Here is an 18,656-nt window from a genome sequence, read left to right as displayed (position 1 = left end):
TTGGTTGTTGTGTGTTCATTATCATTGGTTTCCAGAAACATTTTGATTTCTTCCTTGATGTCATTGTTAACCCATTCATTATTTAATAGCATGTTATTCATTCTCCATGACTTTGAATGTTTTTGAGTTTTTTCCTTGAGATTGATTTCCAATTTTAAGCCATTGTGATCTGAGAAGATGCTTGATATAATTTCAATTTTCTTGAATTTATTGAGGCTTGTTTTGTGTCCTACCATGTGGTCTATCTTTGAAAATGTTCCATGAGCACTTGAGAAATATGTATATTTTGCTTCTTTGGGGTGAAAACTTCTATATATATCGACTAAGTCCATTTGATCTAAAGTGTTGTTCAGTGCCTCAATATCTTTGGTGTTTCTTTGCTTTGAAGATCTGTCCATTGTTGACAATGGGGTGTTAAAGTCCCCTACGATGAGTGTGTTGCTGTCTATATCTTTCTTGGAGTCTTTCAAAATGTTCCTTATATATTTGGGTGCTCCTAAGTTAGGTGCATATATATTTATAAGGGTTATATCTTCTTGATGGATTTTTCCCTTAAGTATTATGAAATTCCCTTCTTTGTCTCTTTTTATGTACTCTGCTGTGAAATCTGTTTTGTCTGATATAAGTATTGCTACCCCGGCTTTTTTTTCATGTCCATTTGCTTGAAATACTTTTTTCCATTCCTTAACTTTCAGTCTGTGCAGATCTTTTGTTCTAAGGTGTGTCTCTTGTAGACAGCATATATGTGGGTCATTCTTTCTAATCCATTCAGCTACCCTATGTCTTTTAATTGGAGCGTTTAATCCATTTATATTTAAGGTTATTACTGATAAATAGTCATTCATTGTCATTTTTCCCCTTTGTATTTTTGTTCTTCTCTATCTCTCTCTGTTTCTTTATCTTCTTAGAGCAGACCCTTTAGCATCTCTTGCATTGCTGGTTTGGTGGAGATGTATTCTTTTAGCCTTCTTTTGTCTTGGAAACTCCTTATTTCACCCTCCATTTTGAATGAGAGCCTTGCTGGGTAGAGTATTCTTGGTTGTAGGCCTTTGTTTTTCATTGCTTGGAATATTTTTTGCCATTCCCTTCTGGCTTGTAGTGTTTCTGCTGAGAAATCTGGGGATAGCCTTATTGGAGCTCCCTTGTATGTTATTAGTTGTTTCTCTCTTGCTGCTTTTAGGATTCTCTCTTTGTCTTTGAATGTTGCCATTTTAATTATGATGTGTCTTGAAGTGGGCCTGTTGGGGTTCATCTTCATTGGGACTCTCTGTGCTTCCTGGATTTGCGTGACTCCTCATGTGTGGGAAGTTTTCTGTCATTAATTTTTCAAAGAGGTTTTCTATCCTTTCTCTTCTTCTTCTCCTTCTGGAATTCCTATGATATGGATATTATTACGTTTCATGTTGTCCTGCAGCTGTCTTAGAACCTCTTCAGTCTTGTTCAGTCTTTTTTCATTTTGTTGCATTGTCTGGGAGTTTTTGTGTACGTTGTCCTCCAGCTTGCTGATCCGATCTTCTGCTTCCTCTAGCCTGCTTTTAATTCCTTCTACTGTGTTTTTCAATTCAGAGATCGTATTCTTCATTTCCTCCTTGCTCTCTTTGATAGCTTCTATGTCCTTTTTCATGCTCGTGTAATTCTCTGTGAGTTCCTTGTAGTTTTTCTGTAGTTCCTTGTAGTTTCCCTGGAGTTCCTTGTAGTTTCCCTGGAGTTCTTTGTAGTTTCCACTGAGCTCATTTAGCTTCTCCATAATCCATGTTTTAAATTCCGTATCTGATATTTTGCTCCCCTCTATTTCATTTAGCACTCTTTCTGGGGATTCTACCTTTCTTTTTGATGGGGGGTTGTTTCTCTGTCTCCCCATTTTTGTGATTCCTATTGTTTGTTGGTGCTCTTGGAATGATCTGCTCTTCCTGGATCTGCCCCTGGTAGCGTCAGGTCATGTACCAGACTGGCCCTAGGCAGCCTATTGGGGACTTCCAGTGATCTACTGCCTTTTTCTCTCTTCTTTATTTGTTTATATATTCTATCTGTGATTGGCCGTCAGGCTTAAGGACCGTGGGTGTGGCAGCTTAATTCCTGTAGGCAGGGCTTTCATTTCCCCTTAGTATGACACCACTTGGAGGGGAATGGTCTGTCTGCTGTACTGGGGCTGAGTCAGCACTGGCTGGTCCTTGGAGGAGGTTAGTGTACCTTCCACTTACTCCTCCGCCGTCCTGGATCTCCGTCTGTGTTGTCATTGATGATATTTCTTTTATCTGTCTGGTTGTATTTCAGCTACTCTTTGGTGGGTCTTTTTCTCTGGTTAGTTGATTGAGAGTCACTCTGCCCACCTTGTCTAGAGATCTTTTGTGGAGGTGTCAGTCACTCCTCTCTGCATTCATACCTGGATTCTCTCCTTAACAGGAGCGAGCTGAGAACACTGTCCCTACTCCGCGGCCATCTTCCCCCACCTCCCTGGAGGTGATTTCAGTAAATGGTATTTTCTTTTTTGCTTCTGTCTCTGATATTTTAGTGTTGGTGTACAGAAATGCCTTAGATTTCTGTATATTTATTTTGTACCCTGCTAGTTTGCCAAATCCACTTATTATATCGAGTAGTCTTTTAGTGGATTTTATAGGGTTTTCCAGGTATTCTATCATGTCGTCTGCAAATAGTGATAGTTTTACTTCTTCTTTCCCAGTTTGGATGCCTTTTATTTCTTTGTCTTGTCTGATTTTTGTGGCTAGGACTTCCAACACTATGTTGAATAGAAGTGGGGAGAGTAGACAGCCTTGTCTAGTTCCTGATTTCAGGGGGAATGCTTTCAGTTTTTGTCCATTGAGTATGATGTTGGCTTCAGGCTTCTCATATATAGCCTTAATGATGTTAAGGTATGCTCCCTCTATTCCCATTTTGCTGAGTGTTTTCAACATAAATGGATGTTGTACTTTATCAAATGTTTTTTCTGCATCTATAGATATGATCATGTGATTTTTGTCTTTCATTTTGTTTAGGTTATGTATTATATTTATTGATTTGCGAATATTAAACCATCCTTGCATCCCTGGGATGAATCCCACTTGATCATGGTGTATGATCTTTTTGATGGATTGTTGGATCCTGTTTGCCAAAATTTTATTGAGGATTTTAGCATCTATGTTCATCAGTGATACTGGCCTGTAGTTTTGTTTCTTTGCTGTGTCTTGACCTGGTTTTGGGATTAGGGTAATAGTGGCTTCATAGAAAGAGTTTGGGATTTTTCCCTCTTCTTGGATTTTATGGAATAGTTTTAGGAGGGTATGAGTTAGTTCTTCCCAAAATGTTTTGTATAATTCGCTTGTGAAGCCATCCGGTCCACGGCTTTTGTGTGCAGGGAGATTTTGGATTACTGTTTCAATTTCCTTCTTTGTTATTGGTCTGTTGAGACTTTCTACTTCTTCTTGATTCAGTTTTGGAAGGTTATATGTTTCTAGAAATCTGTCCATTTCTACTAGGTTGTCAAATTTCTTGCCATATAGTTGTTTGTAGTAATTTCTTATAATTGTATTTCTGAGGTATCAGTCGTGATTTCTCCTCTTTCATTTCTGATTTTGTTTATTTCGGTCTTCTCTCTTTTTTTCTTAATGAGCCTGGCTAGAGGCTTGTCAATTTTGTTTATTTTTTCAAAGAACCAGCTCCTAGTTTTGTTGATTTTTTGGATTGTTCGTTTAGTTTCTACGTCGTTTAATTCTGCTTTGATCTTGATGATTTCCTTTCTTCTTTTTGCCCTAGGCTTTGTTTGTTGTTGTTGTTCTAGTTCTTGTAGCTTTATGGTTAGGTTTTTTATTTGAGATTCTTCTAGCCTTTTCAGATATGCCTGTATTGCTATGAACTTCCCTCTTAGGACTGCTTTTGCTGTGTCCCATAGGTTTTGGGCTATTTTGTGTTCATTGTTATTAGTTTCTAGAAATTTGTTGATTTCCTCTTTGATGTCATTGTTAACCCATTCGTTATTTAAGAGCGTGTTATTCATTCTCCATGAGTTTGGGTGTCTTTGATTTTTTTCCTTGAGGTTGATTTTTAGTTATAAGGCATTGTGGTCTGAAAAGATACTTGATAGGATTTCAATTTTCTTGAATTTGTTGAGGCTTGTTTTGTGTCCAGCATGTGGTCTATCTTTGAAAATGTCCCATGTGCCTTTGAAAAGAATGTATATTTTGCTTCTTTGGGGTGAAATGTTCTATATATATCAATTAAGTCCATGTGGTTTAGTGCGTTGTTCAATGCCTGTATATCCTTGCTGTTTCTTTGCTTAGATGATCTGTCTATTGTTGATAATGGAGTGTTGAAGTCCCCTACTATGAGTGTGTTGTTGTTAATATCCTTCTTGTGGTCTTCTAGTATTTGCTTTATGTATATGGGTGCTCCTATGTTGGCTGCATATATGTTTATCAGTGTTATATGTTCTTGATGAATCGTTTTTTAAGTATTATGAAATGTCCTTCTTTGTCTCTTTTTATTGCCCTTGCTTTGCAATCCGTTTTTTCTGATATGAGGACTGCTACCCCAGCTTTTTTTTCAAGTCCATTTGCTTGGAATATTTTTTTATATCCCTTTACTTTCAGTCTCTGTAAATCTTTTGTTTTGAGGTGTGTTTCTTGTAGACAGCAAATATGTGGGTCCTGTTTTCTTATCTATTCCGTTACCTTATGTCTTTTAATGGGAGCATTTAATCCATGTATATTTAAGGTTATTATTGACATGTATTTATTCATTTCCCTTTTGTATCTCTGTTCCTCTGGTCTTTTTTTGTTTTTTCTTTTCCTTTTTCTTAGAATATTCCCTTTAGCATCTCTTGCAATGCTGGTTTTGTGGAGATGTATTCTTTTAGTCTTCCTTTGTCTGAGAAACTCCTTATTTCACCTTCTATTTTGAATGAGAGCCTTGCTGGGTAGAGTATTCTTGGTTGTAGGCCTTTGTTTTTCATTGCTTGAAATATTTTTGACCAATCCCTTCTGGTTTGTAGTTTTTCTGTTGAGAAATTGGTCGATAGCCTTATCGGAGCTTCCTTGTATGTTATTTTCTTTTTTCTCTTGCTGCTTTCAGAATTCTCTTTTTGTCTTGAAATGTTACCATTTTAACTATGATATGCCTTGGAATGCGTTTTTTGGCGTCCCTCTTTATTGGAACTCTCTGTGCTTCCTGAACTTGCATAAAATTTTCTCTCATCAGGTTTGGAAAATTTTCTGTCTCTATTTCTCATATCAGTTTATCTATTCCTTGTTCTTCTGATCCTTCTTTAATTCCAATGACTCTGATATTGTTCTTCCTTATGCTATCCTGTAATTCCCTTACCTCTTCTTCATACTTTTTCAATTTTTTTTTCATTTTTCTGTATCGTTTGAGAATTTTTTTCTACATTATCTTCTAACTCCCTAATCTGATCCTCTTCTTTGTTTTGTCTGTTTTTGACTGATTCTACTGTGTTTTTCAGTTCAGATATTGCATTCTTCATTTCGTCTTGGTTCTTGTTGATAGTTTCTCTGTCTTTTTTTATGCTGGTGTAGTTCTCTGAAAGTTCCCTGTTATTTTCTTGGAGCTGTTGGTAACTTCTTTGGAGTTTGTCATAGTTGTTTTTAAGGTTGTCGAGTATATTGAGCTTCTTCAACACCATTGTTCTGAATTCTGTGTCTGACATTTGGGCTATGTGTTTTCCATCTACGTCTCTTTCTGGGGATTCTTCTTTTCTTTTCACTGAGACATTGTTTCTGCGTCTTACCATGTTAGATTCTTCTTGTTTATGTTTGTTTTTTGGGTTTGTCTGCTTTGACTTCCCACCTTTGTGGTAAGAGATTCTTTATAGGAGATCTGTGGGTTTCAGTGGTGCAGTCTCTTTGATCTCCTGAGCCTGATGTTCTTGGTGTACCCTTTATGTCGTTTGTTTATGCTGTCTGGTTACATTTCAGATGCTATTTGTTAGGACCTTCCTTCTGGCTAGTTGATTGAAAGTCACTCTATCCACTTTTTCTTAAGTTCTTTTGTGGAGATGTCAGTTCAGCCTTTGTTTGTTGTCTTGTTTTTCTGTGTCCACAGCTGGTCTAATGAGTTGGGTCAGAGGTTCCTGTTTCTTGCAACAGTGGTGTTCCCCCGCACAGCGCATTCCTTTGGCGCCTGTTCGAGCTAGCCGAGGTGCCCTTGCACGCGTGCCTGTGAGTGTGTCAGGAGGCCCCAGAGCTTGCCTCAGGCCCGCTGCTCTGTGTTCCAAGAGTTGGTCTCTTGCCTCTTAGGGCAGGGCCCCAGAATCTTGCTCAGAGTGGAAGCGAGCGATTGGCACCTATTAAAACCAGCGAGGTGCTTTGCACTCACGCGCTCATGCCCATCCATGGCTGTGGGGAGCTAGCCTCAGACCTGCCAAGCCATGATCGGAGAGTTGGTCTCTCACCTCTTAGGGCAGGCCCCAGACACTTGTGCTCAGTAGAAGTGAGTGTCTGTGAGTTGCTGTTGCCCGCTGTTCCCGCGCAGCAGCTGCCCACCATTTCTGCACCCGCCTGGGCGGGCATGAGCAGAGCCTGAGCAAGTGCTCTGCGCTCTGGCCTGGCGCCCACTGGTGCTGGGCAGGGGGGACTGCGCACAGTCTTCTGTGTTTCCAGTGGACTCTTTCTGCACCCGTTGGGGCACTGATCTTATGTCTGTTGGGATGTGTCCGAGGGGCACCTGGACATGTGGCCCTGTGCACCTGGGCCAGTGAATCAGGGCACTTCCCTCTGCGCGCCCGCGAGACCCAAGGGGAGGGTTGGGGAGTGGGCGAGTGTACTTCTGTGCCTGTACTCCTCAAGAATGTCCTATAACCCCCAAACTTTCCCCTCCTCTCCACAGTTCACAAGAGAAAAATACAAAGGAAAAATTACATTTTCACTTGCACAGCAGCATGCTGTCTCCGGTCTTCCAGCGCCAATACCACCTGGTTGAGTCCCGTTTCTGCCAGGGGACAGAGATCCACTTTCCTCCTGACACTCTTCTGGGGAAGCCTGTGGTTGCCAAAAAGCCTTTGTGTCCTTTCAGCCGCAGTTCGGGTAGCCAACCCAGTCAGAAATCGCATCTCGTCCCTTTTTCCTCCACTATCCTCACTAAACAGATTGTTTTTCTCTAATTCATCAGTGCCAAGGCTCGACTCCTGCCAGTGTGCAGCTGCTCACTGAAATGTTCTATCTGTAATTAGTCCAAACTACAGACGGGTCTCGGGAGCCTGAGAGCGCAGCCTCCCCTTACTCCTCCGCCATCTTCCTCTCCTCCTGTGAGCATCTTTATCAGCAGTGTTTTGAACTCTACATCTGTTAAGTTAACTATCTCCTCATTTGTTAGGTTGGCTATTTCCTCATTGGTTAGTTTTTCCACTGGAACCTTCATCCATTCCCTCTTTTGGGCCATACTTCTATGTCTCCTCATTTTGAAAGGCCCCTGTGTTTGTTTGCCCTGAGTCTTAGGTAGAGCTTTCACGCCTGTTATGTTGTAAGGGGCAGAGCCTTAGGTATTTGTCAGTATAGGGCGACCCATTTCACCAAGTTGTGGTGCTGTATGTGGGGGAGGGGTCTGAGAGGGAACAATGCTGCTTGCTGAACACTTGCCCTTTTTCCAGGCATTTCTCCCACTTCCATATGGGACTAGTGCCTCTCTAGCTGTTGCCTTGGCTGTTGTTCCCAGAGTGGATGGGTCTCTGGACATTCTAGGACTGTCAAGGCCTTTTAAACAAGTGGAATTTGTTTAGATATCAGCAGTTTCTTCTTCCACCACAACCCCCACTGGTTGTACAGTCAGAAACAATGAGGCCCTATTTTCCCTGGTGCTTGGACCATGAGCTGTGCAGTCTGGTTTGGTGCTGGGAGCATTCCCCAGGTGTCCCTCCTGACTTTTTAAAATGTGTGATTGAGTTTTCCAGTGGCCTGCCACTGCCTTCACTTCTGCCACCACCACACCATATTCCGTCTGCCCCAGCTCCGCCCCTCCTACCTGTGTGGATGAGTATTTCTTCTTTATATCTTTGTTTGCTGAACTTTCATGCAGTGTGCTTTTCTGGAACTTCTGGTTGTTTCTAGTTTTGAGGTAGTTGTATTCCTTCTTAGTTGTGGAGGGAGATGCAGCGTGTCTGTCTAGGCCTCCATCTTTCCATCCAAACAGATTTAAAATAAAATATCTTTTTAATAGTTTAGACATTTAAAAATAAGTATTTCTCTCAGATTTTGAAGAAGATAATTTTATTTTACTTTTCCCATAAAATTAATCAGTTCAAGCAAAGGCTGTTCATCACTTGGATATTATAATTGTTATCAATTTTGACATAATAATTAACTGCCCCGTATGTTGATACTCATTAACTATACATGGTTTGTAAATTGTCTATTAAGCATTAAATCTCCATTTATTACTCATGGTTCAAATCTTAAACCCTATTTTAAGTGATTCATTATATAAACAAAACTATCTGATTCCATGGATAAAATCTGTCATTTATAGATATTCATTTAAATGTTATTTCCACCATTTTAAACTCTGTATACCTATTTTTTAAATTAAAAAATATATTTTTATGAATGACTGACTATAAGGTTTTAATAGTTCACTGATAAAGTTCTGGGAATGATGGTAGTGATGTTTACAAAATAATTTAAATATATTTAATTACCATGGAACTCTATACTTAAAAATGGCAAAGATAGTAAGTTTTATGTCATATTTATCTTACCACAATGAAATAAACCTGCATGTTTATTATGTGAATAAAAATCTTTTTGATTATGAAATAACTGCACTGTGGTTATTCCAGTGGTGTTTCCCCTTTATAGTAAAGCTTTAAAAATAGAATTTACTATTTTTTAAAGTTCATACTAGTAGAGCTTTCAAATCCCATTAAACATTTGAGCTGGATTTGTATACAAACATTATAATCGCAGTTTTGAATCAAGTATATTTGTATGTCACAGGAGGTATGACACTAGTCTGTCCATGCAGACAAAATTTATGCTTTAAATGAAACAGTTTATGTAGTTTTCAAATAAATAAAAATACGCACTTAAACATTGTTAAATAGTTAACAAACACTTTTATAATTCAAACACATCCTCACACACAGAGTGCAAATATTTGAGTAAACAGTTTTATCTCTTTGGAAACACATCCTTTCTATAAATGATTTTGCGGTAGTAAAAGTTGACTGTTACTATCTGGAAAACAGTAAATACAAATGTTATATATTTTTTCTATAGTGTTAGACATTGTATTGGGTCTAGAAATATGTGGATGATGAATGACATTTAAAAAATTTCATTCATATGTGGTCATCATGTCAGCAACATTTCAGTGAATGCTCTCCTTTCCAGAGAAGTAATGTTTCCACTTTAAAAATGTTAGGTTTTAAAATATTTTTAAATATTTTTTCCTTTTTTAAAAATATGTTTTGCTTTTTTTATTGTTGTTCTTATATAGTTGTCCCAATTTTTCCTGTTGCTCTCTCCTGCTCATCCTCTGCTCCCAGTGTCAAACCCCACTTTGTTGTCCTTGTCCACGGATCGTTTGTACATATTACTTGACGAAATCTTTCCCCTTCTTTTCCACATTAGGCCCCTCCACCTCCCCTCTTATTACTGTCAACATTTTCCTTGTTTCTATGCCTCCAGTTCTATTTTTCTCATTTTGGTCATTAAGATCCTTTTATAAGTGAGATCATATGGTATATGTCTTTTGCCACCTGGTTTATTTCACTTAGCATAATACTATCCAGTTTCATCCATGCTGTCACAAAAAGTAAGATTTCCTTTTCTTTCTTTCAACAAACTCAGAGAAAACTATAACGAACACCAGGGGAATGACAAAGAACTCTAGGGAAGCTACAAGGAATTTACTGGGAACTACACCATCATGAAAAAGGACATAGAAACTATCAATAAGAGCCAAGAAAAATGAAAAATACAATTTCTGAACTTAAAAACACAGTAGAAGCAATCAAAAGCAGGCTAAATGAAGCAGAGGACTGGATCAGTGAACTAGAGGACAATGTCAAAAAATATTCCCAGACAGTGCAATAAGATGAAAAAAAAGGCTTAAAATGATGAAGAAGGTTTAAGAGAGCTGCAGGACAATATGAAATACAACAGTATCCATATCATAGGGATACCAAAAAGAGAAGAAGAGGAGCAAGGGATAGAAAACCTGATTAAAAAAGTAATGACAGAAAATGTCCTGAACATGAAGAGAGAAATAATCTCACAAGTATAGGTAGCACAGAGGGTCCCAATGAAGATGAACCTAAAAAGGCCCACCCTAAGGCACATCATATTTAAAATGGCAACATTCAAAGACAAAGAGAGAATCCTAAAGGTGAGAAGATAGAAACAACAAATAAACAATGCTCAGCGTCACTAGCCATCAGAGAGATGCAAATTTAAACCATCATGAGATACCATTTCACACTGGTCAGAATGGCCATCATAAACAAATCAACAAACAATAAGTGCTGGCAAGGATACAGAGAAAAGGGAACCCTAGTGCACTGCTGGTGGGAATGCAGACGGGTGCAGCCACTATGGAAAACAGTATGGGATTTTTTCAAAAAACTAAAAATGGAACTGCCTTAGAACCAGAAATTCCATTGCTAACATCATACCCAAAGAATCTTGAAACACTAATTCAAAAAACAAACAAACAAAAACTATGCAATAATATGTTTATAGCAGCACTATTCAGAATAGCCAAGTGCTAGAAACAGCCTAAGTGCCCATGTGTATATGAGTATATAAAAAAAAAAACAAAACTGTGGTACATTTACACAATGGAATACTATGCAGCAGAAAGAAAGAAGGAACTCTTACCATTTGTGACAACACAGATGGAATTAGAGAGACTTATGCTTAGTGAAATAAGCCAGGCAACAAAATAGAAATACCATGTGACATCACCTAATACAGGAAACTAATGAAAAACACAAGCAAAAGAACAAAAGTGAACCGGAGGCATGTAAACAAAGAACAGACTAACAGTTACCTGGGGAGAGGAGAGGAGGAAGAGAAGGGGGGTAAGGAAAGGAAGGGTCTAGTCAAGGAACTAGTATAAATGACCCATGGATGTGGACAACGGGGTGGGGATTGACTGTGGGAGAAGCAGTAGGCTGAGTGGAGGAGGGGCAATGGGGGGGAATGGGACAACTGTAATAGAAAAACAAATAAATAAAATAAAAAATTCTAGAGTTATCTAAAGTTGGCTTTTTCAGTTTTGTTGCCAGTGTACTTATTGATTTTATGGAGAACTGACCATATAGAGTGTCACCCATTATTGTTGAGTAACTGTTCTTAGGAATACTGCAAGCCTTTTATTAGTTTCCAGAATTCTGACATTGTTGATTTTAGCTTTTTCTCCCATTCTCTTATTGGTTTTATGGAGAAGTTTTGTAAGTTCTTATTCTACTACTTTTGCTCACAACTTAGCATCTATTTCTTTAAATATTTTTTCTGCCCCTGACCTTTTTCCATTTGTAGACACACATATACTAGACTGTAAACATATTTCCATATATATCTCCAAGGCACTGTTCATATTTTTACATTATCGTTTTTCTCTGGTTTAATTTCAATAGTTTCCTATTGCCATGTCTTCAGGTTCCATTACTGTTTTTTTTGGCAGTGTCTTATCCGTCTTAAACATGCAGACCAAAATTAAATTTAGATTGTAATAAAGAATAATTCAAAAGAATATAAGCACCTCTATGTTCATTGTAGTGTTATTTAGAATCACCAGTATATGGAAGCATCCCAAGTGTCCATCAGTAGATGAGTGGATAAAATAATTATGGGACACTTAAACAATGAAATACTGCTCAGCCCTTAAAAGTAAGTAAATTTTACTATTTCAGATAGTATAGACGGACCTGTAGAAAATTATGCCAAGTTAAATAATTCAGCCAGAGAAAGACAAATACCAAATGATTTAACTCATATGTGGAATCTATGAACAAACTGAACTATCAAGGAAAACAAGGACAGACTCATGGATGGAGAACAGGATGTCAGCTATGGGTGGGGAAGGTTAGGGCGTGGAGGGATTGAGCATAAAGCAAAGAGGACTCGTACATGGACATCAGTGTGGTGATTGTGGGGGGGGGAGAGAATGAGGGGACTAAATGGTAGTGGAAAAATACAATAAAAAGAATAAAAGGCATTTATTTGAGCAATAGAAGGTGCAGCCTGGAAGACACAGATTAAGGTATCAACCCAAATTGTGATCTGGTGAAAAGAAAGAAAAGTAGGATTTATACAGGCAAAATCAGAAAATATAATTCTTTCATGCAAATGAAAGTTTGAAGATTAGGTTAATAGGTCTTGGTTAGTTCCAATATGCAAATGAGGGAGGCAAAAACTTCAAGGAGGAAGTCAAGTCCATATGTGTCTCTGTAAAAGTTGTTGTTCCAGGATGTTTGTGGCTCAGCCCTGACAAGAGTTTAGCATCAGGTTCAGTAACTTAATAGCAGCTTTGAGAACTGAGGCTCAAAATGTGCATTGGACCCACTTCCCTGATAATTTCCTGATTCTAATTTTTATTCTATTTAAATCTTTCTCTTAACAATTCTATGCAGTGAATTTTTTGTTTTAAATATTGTATTTGGAAGCTCTGGAAATTCATTTTTATTTATTTTAATATCTTCTATTTCTTATTATGTTTGTGCTTTCCTTTAAGTACTCATACATTATTGTAATAGCTACTTTAATCAATTTTTCTGCCATTTTCATCATCTGTCTCATATTTGGGTTTGTTTCTATTGACTTACTTTTTTCCTAGTCATGAATATATCTTTCTGTTTCTTAGCATGCCTAGGAACTTTTAAGTTGTATACTAGACATTGCAATTTTACATTTCTTCAGACCTGCGTGATTCTTCAGAAGCTGGTGTTTAGGATTTCTCCCATCATATTTATAAGTAAACTTTACTCTAGAACAAGTCTATACGTACTCTTAAAGCTTAATATTTCTGGGGTCTCTACTTAATGCTCTGGGTTTTCAAAAATCTTCCATTCTTCCTGGTTGGAACTTACAAGATTCCGTGTCCTGTATTAACTTTAAGAATTTTAAAGCTTGTCAGTCTCTTAAGATTTTTTTTTACCTTTAAGTTTTATGCTATACCTGCATAACAATATTCAGCTGAAAACTCAAGGGACCTATATGAAGAAATCTGCAATTCTTGTTCTGTATAGCTCCTTCCTCTCTAGTTACTGCTTTTTTATAGATGTTTCATTCTTTCCAAATTCTGATTTTTACTTCCTGAAGCAGGAATAATCAAGACCACTTTTTTGCTTCATTTCTCCATCCCTGTTCTGTGGTCCAGACATGCCTCTGGGCCTATAACTGTAGTGGTCTTAGTGTTCAGTTCATCTTCCTTATTTTAGGTATCAGTTCTAAACTGATTGTTGTCCACTGTCTGGAAACAGTTGGGACATAGATTTTGTTCAGTTTTCTAGTTTCCCACAAGGAGAGAAAGTCTAATATCAGTCAATCTGTCACAGCCAGTAGAGAGTAGAACCTTCTTTATAATTGAATTGTTATTTCTTCCTGAACATACCTCTATTTATCTTTGAGATTTAGTAACTTCTTTCAGATAGGTTCTCACTTTAAATGTTCTGTACCATTTTCCCCCAAGACACAATATATCCTTTCATCTGCATACTCAGGCCTTTCTTAACCTTTTTGTTTCTTGCTTTATTCTTCAGAAACACCAATTTTGTGTGAGTTGGAAATCTTTTGTCTGGTTTTCAGGTATTGCTTTTAATATTTTAAAATATCTTTTGCCTTTTGCTTTTATTAAGTGTAATTTATCCATGTATTTCCATTAAGACCCTCTATATTTTCAATAGTTTATGTATAATTATTTTGTTTGTAATAAGATTTTTTAAAAGGCTGTTCTGATAAGACCATGATTTAATTGCCTATGATACAGACATATTACATAATGGCTCCAATGATTAAAGAAAAACAGATGAAAATGAATTTATGAATCCTTAATTTTAAGTAGGTTTCTGGCAAATGTAATATGATCTTATATGTATGCCCTATAATCTTTCTTTTCCATTTATTTTCTGGGCTCTACTAACTTTTCATCTCCATCACATAAGTTTTGAACCTTTGTATTATTATTGGAGTTTTATTTTTGTTATACAATTTATGCTATTTGTAATTTTTGACACTGCAAGGAAGTAATTATCTAACCTGTCTTCTGATTCCTTGGATGTTTTTTCCTGTGATGTGTGTGGTGTTTTCTGGTCTTTTGTTTTGGTCTAATTCTTTCTTTTATTTAAAAATAAACTTTTTCTATATCTTTGGATAATTTAATGTTTATTTACTTAATATTATTAATTATTTTTAATGTAGTTAGCTATATTTTGGGGATGGGGCAGAAATAATGATTTGAGAATGCTAGTATCTTTGATATATTTCATAGGCCAACTTCTGACCACAAATGTTTGTCCTTTTCCCCAAGTAGCATGATTTCTCTCAGTTACTGGCATTCAAGAGAAGCTGTAGGCTGTGTGTTATGTGCTGTAGTAATTATTGTTTCCTTTCTGTCATTTATTCTATTTTACCTCTGGCAGTCCCAGTTGGATATAAGGTTATATCATAGATAAAACTGTTTTATCTGTATGGTTTCTTCAAGTTCATATTCCATGTCATTCTGTAGTTACAATCTGAGTTTCTGCAGAGGTATTCTCTATTTCCCTGCCCATCCTTCTAAATCTAATTACTCAAAAGGATTGTTGAATATAACATTAAGGATAGCAATAATTATTTTGGAGGAACTCTGCGTCCTTCTCAAGGTATAAAGAGGTACATTATGTCTGAACCTTCTTCCTTGTTTTGCTTTATATTTCTAATGTATTGTAGACATATTTCAAAATTTCTGGATTGAAGTTGTGGTAATTTCCTCATGGGTTTGAGTATATATTCTTGCCCCTAATTCCCATTCATTCATTTTCTTTCTCTTTCCGCCTGTCTGTCTATCTTCCTTATACCTACCCTTCCTCCCACACCTTTGTCGTTTCCAAGAACCAAAAGTGTTTCCTGTTTCCAAATGTTGGAAAAACGTTTTGTGAAATATCTCAGAGCCAGTAGGGATCTGTGACTACAGCCTCCACATTTCTTCCTTTTTTAACCATAATGTAAGTAACTGTAGCCAAGAAGCTGTGGTATTCTTGTGGCTTTGGGGGAGAGGGGAAAGGTCCTAATTCACATAGTTTACCAATTTCCTTGGTGTGAATACTTGCACAACGGCTGATTTCAAGGTAAAAACATGATGCCACTGAATGTGGAGTTGGAGACAGGTGTGCAAAGTCTGTTCCGGCATCTCTGTGCAAGCTGGCTCCAGCACACCACTTCTAAGTAACCATGTATTGCTGTTGTTATTGTACAAACACAAGTTCTCTTACCAAGTTCCATGACATTTGGAGGGGTTTTTGATTTTTTTTGATTTTTTTTTTTTGCTAATGTGTAGCCTGGTAAAATGCAATAATATTAAGATAAAAATAAAACATAAAGTACTATTCTTTATATCCCTTTATCCTTCTAACATACCCTGGTTATAATATGTTAAAATTTTGTACTGTAAACCAAGTCTTCATCTGTTTATGTTTTTTCATTAAGTACATAATTTAAAATATTTTCATCTTAGAAATAGATGCTTTTTTTCCAATGCGTTTTAACCTTTTATTACTTTATATACTTATTTGTATACTCTCTGGGACAATGTGGACATTTTACAAAGAAAATGGCTGACTTAGACAGCGTGACAAAACAAATACAGAAATAAAACAAATGAGAAATCACAACGTCAGTTTTTCTGCATCACAGTAATGTATTATATGTAGAGAATGACAGAAAGGGTTTCTTGGAAAGTGCAATTGACCCACTTATGCCTATAAAATTCTTACACATTTTGAGGGGCATTAAATAGCAAGTAACTTTATGCATTTTTGGACTTGATTGAGACAGATTTAGGTGACCAAGCTTACACCAAATTCTCTGACTTCCTGTTAGATTAAGATGATCCATGAAAATCACTTTGGTATTTTTCTGTTTCACAGCCATCAGTAACTTTATCCATGATGCATATGATGAAACAGACATTCAGATAGATCAAATAATTTGTTCAATATATACAGAGCCAGGTTAAGTCTAGTTTCATCTGAATCCCAAATCTTGATTTTCCTTTATTGCATTATACATTATATATTTTTTGTCTTTTGTTTCATGCAATATATTATGAATTTCTTACTCTAGAAATTTGAAAGTGTCACTGTTCATACTCAGACTTGAGTGCTGATCAAATAAGAACTGTGTGTAACCACTATTTAGAGAAATATCAGTAAGACTGTTCATGACTTCTGGCCAAGATGGAGGCCTAGACAGACATGCTGTGTCTCCCCCCACAACTAAGAAGGAATAAAACTACTTAAAACTAGAGACAACCAGAATTTCCTGAAAACTGAGCTGCATGGAAGTCCAACAAACAAAGATATAAAAAAGAAATACTCATCCAGACAGATAGGAGGGGCGGAGCCAGAGAAGAGAGGACATGCTGTGGTGGCTGCAGCAGTGGCGGCAGTGGTAGGCCAGTGGAAAGTGCAGTCACATGTTTTAAAAAGTCAGGAGGGACACCTGGGGAGTGCTCCCAGCACCAGACCAGACCACGCAGCTTATGGAAAAGAAAGCCTCATTGCTTCCGATCGTGGAAACCAGTGGGCATTAGGGCAGAGAAAGAAACTGCTGGTCTCTCAGCAGAGTCTGTTTGTTTAAAGGGCCCTCATAGTCCTAGAATATTCACAGACCTACCCACTCTGGGAACGATGGCCAGGGCAACAGCTGGAGAGGCACCAATCCCATACGGAAGTGGGAGAAATGCCTGGAAAAGGGGCGGGAGCTGAGCAAGTGAAATTTTTCCCTCTCAAACCCCTCCCCCACATACAGTGCCACAACGTGGTTAAACAGTTTTCCCTATACTGGCAAATACCTAAGGCTCTGCCCCTTACAACAGAACAATGTAAGAGCTCTACCTAAGAAGAGGGGCAAACAAACACAGGAGCCTATCAAGATGAGGAGACAGAGATGTACGGCCCAAAAGGGGGAACGGATTAAGGTTCCAGTGGGAGAACTAAGCAACAAGGAAATAGCCAACCTCACAGATGAGGACAGAGCTAACCTAACAAACCCAAAGTTCAAAACACTGGTGATAAAGATGCTCACAGGTTTAACAGATATGTCTGAGTATGGCAAACGCATAAGGGAAGAATTGAACTCTATGCTAAATGAAACAAAGGAAAACCCACACAAAACCAATGGTGAAGGGAAGAAAACCAGGGTTCAAATAAACGATTTGGAACATAAGGAAGAAAAAAAGTACATAATAAGGAAACAAGAATTGAAAAAAAATAATGAGGAGAGATTTAGGAACATCTGGGACAACTTTAAATGTATCAACACCCAAACCATAGGGGTGACAGAAGGACAAAAGGAAGAGCAAGAAATTGAAAGCTTATGTGAGAAAATAATAAAGGAAAACTCACTAAATTTGGTGAAGGAAATAGAAATACAAGTTCAGGAAGCATAGAGAATCCCCAAAAAGCTAGACTCAGTGAGGACCACACCAAGACATATCATAATTAAAATGCCAAAGGTCCAAGATAAAGAGAGAGTCTTAAAAGTGTCAAAAAAAAAAAAAAAAAGCAGAGAGCTACCTACAAAGGGGTGCCTATAAGACTATCAGCTGATTTCTCAAAAGAAACTTTGCAGGCAAGAAGGGACTGGCAAGAAGTATTCAAGGGGATGAAAAACAAGGACTTACAACCAAGATTACTCTATCCAGCAAAGCTATCCTTGAGAATAGAAGAGCAGATAAAGTGCTTCCCAAACAAGGTAAAGCTAAATGACTTCATCATCACCAAACCATTATTGTATGAAATGTCAAAGGGACTTACTTAAGAAAAAGAAGATCAAAATTATTAACATTAAAATGACAAGAAGCTCACAATGATCAACTGTATATAAAACATAAAAACAAAATCCAACTAAGGAAACCAGATTAAGAACATAATCATGGGTATGAGGATCATTTTGAGGGTTATTAGCTTGGAGGGGGAAGGGAGAGAAATGGGAAAATGGTGCAGGGATTAATAAGCATAATTGGTTGGTACAAAATAGACAGGGGGAAATTAAGAATACTATAGGGAAGGGTGAAGCCAAAGAACTTATATGCATAACTCATGGGCTTGAACAAAACTGGGTGTTATTTCTGGAGGGAAGAGGGGTACTGGGCAGAGGGGAGCAAAGGTAAAATAAATTGGGACTACTGTAACAACATAATCAATATAATATACTTTTAAAAACCTGGCTGGTTTGGCTCAGTGGATTGAGTGTCGGCCTGCGAGCTAAGTGTCGCTGGTTCGATCTTCCAGTCAGGGCACATCAGAGAAGGAAAACTCTGATTCCAAAAAACCTCCGCTGCCTTGCGGCATACCTCTTCAGGGGAAAGGCTAAGGGAGTAAACCCCGACAGAAAATCCGGAGCCGGAGTCCCTAAGGCAGTTTGACGTTGTAGTCAACACCGGCAACTCCTGCGGCGCACCTGAAGCCAAGCTGTATTGACTCCGTCTTTCCCTTGGACCCTTCAGCTGCG

This window comes from Furipterus horrens, unplaced genomic scaffold (assembly GCF_987537825.1).
Source record: "Furipterus horrens unplaced genomic scaffold, mFurHor1.1.pri manual_scaffold_17, whole genome shotgun sequence".
In the NCBI taxonomy this organism is placed as follows: Eukaryota; Metazoa; Chordata; class Mammalia; order Chiroptera; family Furipteridae; genus Furipterus; species Furipterus horrens.
The sequence above is the reverse complement of the archived record's forward strand: the minus strand, read 5'-3'. Positions refer to the sequence as shown.